The 10055-nt window shown below is 38.6% G+C and overlaps 1 non-coding gene across 1 annotated transcript; it reads right to left on the bottom strand.

Moving 5' to 3' along the window:
• Positions 1-3453: 3453 nt before the first annotated feature.
• On the bottom strand, positions 3454-3560 carry LOC131600772 (small nucleolar RNA R71). The gene has a single exon (XR_009283381.1). It is a non-coding gene; the product is annotated as a small nucleolar RNA R71 (small nucleolar RNA).
• Positions 3561-10055: the final 6495 nt, after the last annotated feature.

The following is a 10055-nucleotide window of genomic DNA, read 5'->3' as shown; positions in this document are numbered from 1 at the left end:
TCGGAATTTTATAAATTGTTTTAGTATTTTTAATGAGCCATTTTCTTAAGTATGTTCATAATAGTTTCGGTTTTGACTCTTTGCGCGTTTTGTCCTGTTTGATTGACTTATAAATTGATTTTTGCTGCCATTTTTGGTGTGTAATCAGAGGACACATATAATATACCATGTACCAAAATCCAAGTTCTAATTCCCATTTTTGATTAGGTTTTTGGTTTAAGTTTCTAGACCCGATTCATGTATGCTTCTAAATGATGTTTGTGTGGTTTTTGATCATAATTGAGATTGCATTTATGCAATTTTTTAGGATCCTTTTGTGTGCATAATTAGATACCTTTAGAGGTCTTATGACCTGTAACTTGTTTATTTTTTAAATCACTCCTGTATGCTTTAATTGAAGCTTTCTTTTCACATCTAAAATGTTGGTTTTTGTTTGATACTTGTAACATAACTTGTCATATTGACTTGTAAATTTTTGTGTAGCTTTGACATGATGTCCTAGATGTTTGAGAACCTTTTATAGGTAATTACCTTCTGACTTGGATCATTCAAACTTTGATGCATATTTAGCCTAGTGTGATCTAGTTTCATTTGTTCTCATAGGACATTTGTTTTGTTTCAAACTTGTTGGTTAACATGAATTGATGAGAGTTCCTTGACCTATAATATGATTTTTAGGTTCCACTTTTTCAAAACTTCATTTCTTTTCAAGCTAACTTAGTTAAGTTTCCTTTTGAAGTATGTTTATTTTATACATAGAATTTGTTGTTACTTGTTCCAATTGATTCAAACTTCTTTGTGTGACATGAGAGGTTGTAAGTATAGGTGATTCTACTGACTTGTGAGATATTTTCATGCATTGATATGCTTTGGCTGTTACCTACTTGTCGTATGCTTACTAATTGAACGATTGTTGCTTCTTGTACTACTCGTGAACCTTTTTGTGTGATGCCATGAGACTTTGGTACTTGTTTTAAGGCACTTAAATACATGATGTGCTACTTCCCCAACTCATTTCTCATTCATTTACTTGTATAGTCATACATGTTTGAGTTCATTTGAGTCATCTTTTACTAGTAATGATAACACGATTTTATATCGTATATTTAGCTTGAAATTCATAGATATTTATAGCATTTTCCGTTTATTTTATTGATTTATTATGATATTACGCGAGTTTTTGCTTTGTTTCAGGTTTTACACTCTTATTATGACTAATTGCGAAAAAGAGAAGAAATGGAGCTAAAACGACCCATATCTATGCCTAAAAGACGAAAAATAGGTGCTGAAGTAAAAAGGGAGTGCAAATAAGGCCCAAGTGTGCTGAAAGAGACCCAAAGACCCAATGAAGCAATCCAGCCCGTAAGCGGAGACGCACGTCTCCAACGTCCCTATGCCACATCAGCAAAAGGGAGACGTACGTCTCCATTTCCCTAAAGCTTCTCCACTTGAGACGCACGTCTCAAGTCACGCGCCCAGTCTTCCTGAAGAATCGGAGACGCACGTCTCCAAGCCAGTCTGAAGAATTTCCTCTTTTCACGCAACGTCACTGCAAAGCATCCCCTATAAATAGAAGCAGTCACTTCAGTCCAAAGTGTCCGATTTCCTGCTAACGAAGTGCTGCCGAAATTGTACCGCGAATCATATTTTTCATTCTGCTTTCATTCAAACATTTATTTTCTCACAACGATTTCTACACCGGAAATTGTTGTGAACTTTTTATAAATCTAGCTTTACGTTAGATTTATCGTTTTTATTTCCTTGTTTTATTTTCTGTCCTTTAAATTCCGAAGAACGATCCAGCCAACTTGTGGTGGAGATTCGATACTTGAAGATTTACTTGCCATTTATTTAATTCAGGTTTAATATTTACCGCCTTATTTATATGTTTATTTGCATGATATATTGTATGCCTATTAACATGCCTATTATTATAAACCGAATCTATTTATGCATGTTTAACCATATTAATATGTCTGGCTAATTTACTAAGGTGTCGGTATGTAGAGTAAGTTAACCGAGGGATCCGAAATAAATTGGCTTAATTATGTTTTATTAAATATCACTTATTTTTGGTTTATATGTCTAATTTAATTAGTAAGTCTTAAAACCAATAGAGCGAAAGTTTGAGGGGTTAAGACGGTCAAAGGTTAAAATCAATAGAGCGAAATTTTGAGATCTTTAACCAGATAGTAGACATAGGACATTAGTTTTAAGGATGGCGAAAGCGTATTAAAACTAATTGGGACTTATTTATTTTCAAAAATTGTTTTTACACCCGAGCGGGATGGCGAAAGCGTACGTTAGGGATATTAGCTTGTTCCGAGTCAATAGAGCGAAAGTTTGAGATTAGGAGATTTAAATAGATAACAACTTCATAAAATAGGCATTTTATTAATTACGTTGTTTCCAAAAAGCTCTTCTAAAATCTAATGGGATGGCGAAAGCGTACATTAGGATTAGGATAGTAATCTGAATCAACAGAGCGAAAGTTTGAGACGAGGATTTTTAATCAATTGAATTAGTAAAGATTTTTAATTAAATTATGCAAAAGCCAATGGACCTTCGGATTACCTTAAGTTAAACGAAATACATACTGATACCTGTCTTTTATTATATTCTTTATTTCTCACTATCACTATCCCTTAGGAACAATCAAAATTTTAGTAGCCCTAGCTTTACATAGTAACCTTAGATAACGGTAGATCGATTCATAGTCCCTGTGGATTCGATATCTTTTAAAACTACACGACACGACTGTGCACTTGCAGTCATCAGATTTATAGACACGTAAAGTCGCGATCAAGTTTTTGGCGCCGTTGCCGGGGACTATTTAAGTCGATATCGTAACTCACTGTTACACCGTAGAGACTAGGACAATTCTTCCCTTTCTTTCTGAACGATTGTATGCCAAATACTCGTTCACAAGGAGGAGATTTAATACAACGAATTAACGAGATCGAACGTTTCATTAACGTCAAACGTCGAGCTCGCAATCTTCCCGAAGTAGCACCAATTCCTATTAATCAGGAATTGACTTTTACTGATCAAATTAATCAAATTATCCCGAAGTTAGAGATGGCTGCTATTCGTCCTCTTAGAGACTATGCCGCTCCTTCGCGCGCTGAACCGCACTCAAGTATCGCACCACCTGCGATTGAGGCAAACAATTTCGAACTGAAACCTTCGTTGGTCCAAGCTGTTCAACAGAATCAATTCTCTGGAAGCCCTGTAGACGACCCTAACCTTCATTTATCTGTGTTCGTGCAATACGCCGACACTGTCAAAGCTAACAACGTTAGTCCCGAAGCTATTCGATTACGTCTCTTTCCTTTCTCCTTGAGAGATAGAGCTAGAGCGTGGCTTCAATCCCTGCCTTCTAATTCCATAACTACATGGGACGAATTGAAGAGAGTATTCTTAGCGAGATACTTTCCGCCTAGCAAAACTGCTATGCTTAGAGGTCAAATCAACGGATTTACCCAGAAAGATAATGAATCACTCTTCGAAGCTTGGGAACGTTACAAGGACATGCTTAGAATATGCCCTCATCATGGACTCGAACCATGGCTGATCATCCATACTTTCTATGGTGGTCTCTTATATAACACTAAAATGACTATAGATGCCGCTGCTGGCGGAGCATTAATGGACAAACCCCATGATGAAGCATACAAACTCATAGAGAACATGGCACAAAACCATTACCAATGGGGTGGAGAACGAGCCGCTCTAGAGAAAACCCAAACCAAAGGAGGAATGTACGAAGTAAGTGGTATAGACCGCGTTAACGCTAAAGTAGACGCCTTAACTCAAAAGATCGAGAACTTAACCATCACTCCTTCAGCCACTGCTGCTGCTGTAACACCTAACTGCGAGATCTGTGGATTGACTGGACATGTAGTTGCCGAATGTCAACTCTTGACTGGAGTCCCATCTGATCAAGTAAACTATGCTCAAGGAAACCCTTATTCTAACACGTACAACCCTGGATGGAAAAACCACCCGAACTTTTCTTATAAGAACAACAATGCGTTGTACGCACCTGGACAAGCACCTGCTGTACCACCTGGCTACCAAAAAGCGCCTGTAGCTGCTCAAAATACCCCTAGGAAGTCGAATCTAGAAATCATGATGGAAAACTTTATAGCTTCCCAACAACAAACCAATAAAGACTTCCTGAACCAAAACATCCACAACAGCGAGCAACTAAAACAACTATCGAATAAAGTAGATGCTTTAGCTACTCATAACAAAATGCTAGAAACTCAAATCTCACAAGTAGCCCAACAACAAGCACCTACTGCTGCCCCTGCTGGCACGTTTCCTGCTCAACCACAACCTAATCCTAAAGGACATGCGAACGCAATAACACTGCGAAGTGGAACGAATTACGATGGACCCATTCATCCTAGAACTCAAAACGTACCCATGTCACAACAAGAGCCAAAGGAAACCCAAAAGACATCAACTGATGACCAAACTGCTAAGACTAAAGAGAACAATAACGAAGTGGAACCTGAAAAAGAGAAACCTTATGTTCCACCACCACCTTATAAGCCACCAATTCCTTACCCTCAGAGATTAGCTAAATCAAAAACCGAAGCGCAATTTAAAAGATTTGTAGAACTTCTGAAACAATTAAACATAACCATACCATTCACAGAAGCCATAACTGAAATGCCTTCGTACGCTAAATTCCTAAAAGAAATCTTATCAAACAAAAAGAAACTCGAGGATAACGAAACCGTAACGCTTACCGCTGAATGTAGCGCTATCATCCAAAATAACATGCCTCCAAAACTGAAAGACCCTGGTAGTTTCTCTATACCCTGCGTAATAGGTAAAACCATTATAGAGAAGGCCTTGTGCGATTTAGGAGCTAGTGTTAGTTTGATGCCTCTTTCAACCTGTAAGAAACTAAATCTAGGTGAGCTTAAAGCAACGAGAATGTCTCTTCAACTAGCTGACCGTTCAGTTAAATACCCTGTAGGAATGTTAGAAAATATCCCTGTTCGTGTAGGTCAATTCTACATCCCAACTGACTTCATCATAATGGATATCCAAGAAGATTCTAACATCCCGATCATATTAGGAAGACCATTCTTAGCAACCGCTGGTGCAATTATAGATGTAAAGCGAGGAAAGCTTACTTTCGAAGTAGGAGAAGAGAAAATAGAATTTATCCTTTCCCAATTCCTAAAAGCACCTTCTATAATTGACACATGCTGTTCTGCTGACATAATCGACGAGTGTGTCAAAGAAATAAAATCCGAACCAAGTAAGGAAACTGAGATCCTAAGAATTCCTATGCCGCCAATTCTTGAAGATGACAACTGGCGTGAGGAATATCAAGATGACCACCTGAGTGAATGCTTAGCTTTAACTCCCGATCCTATACCTGGACCTAAGAAACCTGCTATAGAGCTGAAAACACTTCCTACCGATCTTAGATACGAATTTCTAGACGAAGAACTAAACCGACCAGTTATAGTGAACGCCAACTTAGGACGAACCGAGACTGAAAAATTACTTAATGTCCTAAGAAAATACCCGACCGCTTTAGGATATAACATATCAGATCTGAAAGGTATAAGCCCTTCTCTGTGTATGCACCGCATTATGCTTGAAGACGATAGTAAAACCTCTAGGGAACATCAAAGGCGGATAAATCCTATTATGAGCGATGTGGTTAAAAAGGAAATCCAAAAACTGCTAGAAGCCGGAATAATATATCCTATATCCGATAGTAAATGGGTTAGCCCTGTTCACGTCGTACCAAAGAAAGGAGGAGTTACTGTAATCACCAACGCTAAAGGCGAATCTGTAGCACAACGTACCCAAACTGGATGGAGAATGTGCATTGACTATAGGAAGCTGAACAAAGCTACCCGAAAAGACCATTTCCCTTTACCTTTCATAGATCAAATGCTCGAACGCCTAGCTAAACACTCGCATTTCTGTTATCTAGATGGATACTCCGGATTTTTCCAAATTCCTATCCACCCTGACGACCAAGAGAAGACCACGTTTACCTGTCCTTATGGTACATTCGCTTATAGACGAATGCCTTTTGGACTATGCAATGCACCCGCGACCTTCCAAAGATGCATGATGGCAATATTTGCCGACTTCCTAGATGGAATAATGGAGGTCTTTATGGACGACTTCTCTGTCTGTGGAGGAAGTTTCGAAACATGTTTAGAGAACCTTGAACTAGTACTTAAACGATGCGTAAGCGTTAACCTGGTCCTTAATTGGGAAAAATGCCATTTCATGGTTCGACAAGGAATTGTACTTGGACACATCGTATCCGATAGAGGGATCGAAGTAGATAAAGCTAAAATCGAAATTATTGAAAACCTTCAACCTCCCAAAACCGTTAGAGAAATAAGAAGTTTTCTGGGACACGTGGGTTTTTACCGACGTTTCATTAAGGATTTCTCTAAAATTACAAAACCCTTAACTGAACTACTAATGAAAGACGCCGAATTCATTTTTACTGATAAATGCACTGAAGCATTCCATACGCTTAAACGAGCATTAATCTCTGCGCCAATTATGCAACCTCCCGACTGGAATGAGCCTTTCGAAATAATGTGTGACGCAAGTGATTATGCTGTAGGAGCCGTTCTAGGGCAAAGAAAAGATAAGAAACTACATGTCATATACTATGCGAGTAGAACCCTAGACGAAGCTCAAATGAATTATGCCACGACAGAAAAAGAATTATTAGCTGTCGTATTTGCACTAGACAAGTTCCGTTCTTACCTGGTAGGAGCCAAAATAATCATATACACTGACCATGCCGCCATTAGGTACCTCCTAACCAAAAAGGACGCCAAACCAAGACTTTTGAGATGGATCTTGTTACTACAAGAGTTCGACCTGGAAATTAAAGATAAAAAGGGTACTGAAAATGTCGTAGCAGATCACCTCTCTCGATTGGAAAATCTAAAACCCGAACAAGTACCAATTGACGATGATTTCCCTTATGAAAGACTCATCGCTCAATTAGAAGCAAATGAATTCGAACCATACCATCCAAACGCTGAAACCAACAACTTAGCTGAAATAGCTTTAGCCCGCTCTGACACACCTTGGTATGCAGATTTCATAAACTACCTAGCTGCTGGTGTGCTTCCTCCTGATCTAAGTTACCAACAGAAGAAGAAATTCTTCCATGACCTAAAACATTACTATTGGGACGACCCACTCCTGTTCAAAAGAGGCCCCGATGGAATCTTTAGACGTTGTGTACCCGAGGAAGAAATAGGAAGCATAATAACACACTGCCATTTTGCACCGTGTGGAGGACACCATAGCACATCTAGAACCTGCGCCAAAATCCTTCAATCTGGACTTTTCTGGCCCAACCTGTGGAAAGACGTTTATTTTGCTGTAATAAACTGCGATAGATGCCAACGAACCAGAAACATTTCGAGACGTGATGAAATGCCTCAAAAAGGCATTCTTGAAGTAGAAATATTTGACGTCTGGGGAATAGACTTTATGGGACCGTTTCCGTCATCGTTTGGAAATCAATATATACTCGTAGCTGTCGATTACGTTTCAAAATGGATAGAGGCTATCGCTTCTCCTACAAACGATACACGAGTAGTTATCAAACTCTTCAAAAACGTCATCTTCCCTAGGTTCGGTGTGCCAAGATTGGTAATTAGCGATGGTGGTTCCCATTTCATTTCAAGAATACTTGAGAAACTCCTTCGAAAATATGGAGTAAATCACCGAATAGCTACACCATACCACCCACAAACAAGCGGACAAGTAGAAGTATCTAACCGCGAAATAAAACAAATATTGGAGAAAACTGTTGCTATATCTAGGAAAGATTGGTCAACCAAGCTAAATGAAGCTTTATGGGCTTATAGAACAACCTTCAAAACTCCAATAGGAACTACCCCATTCAAACTCGTTTATGGAAAATCATGCCACCTACCGGTAGAGTTAGAACATAAAGCCTATTGGGCCATTAAGAACTTAAACCTAAACTACACTGCCGCTGGTGAGAGACGACTACTAGACATAAACGAATTGGAAGAACTCAGACAAGACGCTTACGAAAACGCCAAAATCTATAAAGAGAGAACGAAAAAATGGCACGACAAGCGTATATCTAGGAAAAATTTTAGCATAGGCGATAAAGTACTTTTATTTAATTCTAGACTAAAATTATTTCCTGGTAAGTTACGATCTAGATGGTCTGGCCCTTTCGAAATAACTAACATATTTCCGAGTGGAGCGATAGAAATCAAAGGAGAAACCGTCAAACCTTTTGTCGTAAATGGGCAACGTCTAAAGTATTACCATCATCTCGAACACGATGAAAACATCGAAGTTTTTAAACTTGACGAGCTGCCCGCTCTTTCGAAAAAATAGTTTTCTATTTTTAAAAATCGTCGAGCTTACGACATAAAACAAAGCGCTTGGTGGGAGACAACCCACATTTATTTATTCTTTTATTTTACTTTATTTCTATTTTTAACCTTTTAATTTTCATTTAAATAATCTATTCTATTTTTAATTATTTTAATTTTAATCATTTTTACCTTTTTTCATACATCTTATAATAATTATTATAATTATAACTGCTATCTTAATTCGAGAAAATATTTCCTATTATAATTATATTTATTATTATAACTTGTTATTTAACTTAATTTTATTTCATTTTTATTTTTTAAAATCGACACTAGCCTAGTTCTAACTTAATCTTAATATTTTCAACTTCTAGGTTTTACTTAACTACTAACTAAGATGCAAGAAGTGGATAATATGGAAGTTGTGTTCCGTGGTAGAGGACAAGAAGCAAGATTTGATAAGCTGGCTGAAAGACAAATGGATTTGACTTGCTACCCTCACCAACCGACTATGGTACGACTTGGTATCGAAGAAAGCGTTTTGCACCTGCTCAACCAAATTGGTTGGACTGGTTCTCACCTGTTCCGCAAGTTTAGTACCTACCGGAAGCTCACTCTGGAATTCTTGAGCTCCCTGACCTATCTTCCTAACTGTGGACAAGGATTGAGAAAAGGAGTCATTCTCTTTAGACTCTTTGGTATGGAATTTAATTTTTGCATCCGAGATTTTGCTGAAATGCTAGAGCTACCTCATGGATCAGATGCATACACCAAAGTAGCTGAAGACAGTCTTGCTTACTGGGAGTTGGAAAGATACTGGGGCAAGATCACTGGAAACGACAACCCTGAAGAGAACGAATTCCAATCTGAGAACATCCATAACCCCGCTTTCAGATACTTCCATAAGATCATTGCTCACTACATCTTTGGAAAACCTGATAATATCACTGAAGTTTCTAGAGAAGAGTTATTCATCATGTTCTGCTCCTCTCAGAATCGCCCGGTCAATGCCATCGCATTCATGCTAACAAACTTCGAGCGCATCACGCAAGACGAAGTTTCACCTATTAGGATCGGCGGATTTGTCACTATGATTGCTAATGTTATAGGAATGAGAGTACCTTTGCTTAGATTGACACCTCTTGGTTCCCACAATTCTATGGACATTCATTTCTGCTTTAACCGAGGTATCATCGGTAACCTTGGACCTGATCAGTTTGATTTACTCGTTGATAACAAAGTATTGGATCAGTTCACTTTACCGAGTCCAAGGACGAGTGTGCACAACCCTGCTAACTAGCTTTACTATGGTCAGATTCCTGAGAGAGAACCCTCACCTGAAACCCCTCAAGCTTATGAACATTTTGATGAGGAAATGCACGTATCGGAATCTGAGCCTGACACTCCTCCTGGATACTATGACCCTAATCCTGAAGATCAACCCATTCCTGATTATGAACCTCTTTCTGAAGATGAACCTATACCTGAGTATGAGCCTGAAACTCCCTCTAAAGATTCTGTTGATGATTACATTGTTGATATGACTGATGTCGAGCTCGAGCAACAACAACCCGCTGCATCCACCGCATCAGTAAATCAAAGAATGCCTAATCTGAACACGCACTAGCAAGCCATCACTGCACTGCAACAAGATGTACAACATGTGCACAACGA

The sequence above is a fragment of the Vicia villosa genome, linkage group LG4 (assembly GCF_029867415.1).
Source record: "Vicia villosa cultivar HV-30 ecotype Madison, WI linkage group LG4, Vvil1.0, whole genome shotgun sequence".
Classification (NCBI taxonomy): Eukaryota; Viridiplantae; Streptophyta; class Magnoliopsida; order Fabales; family Fabaceae; genus Vicia; species Vicia villosa.
Note: the sequence above shows the minus strand (reverse complement) of the source record. Positions and strands in the feature narration are given on the sequence as shown.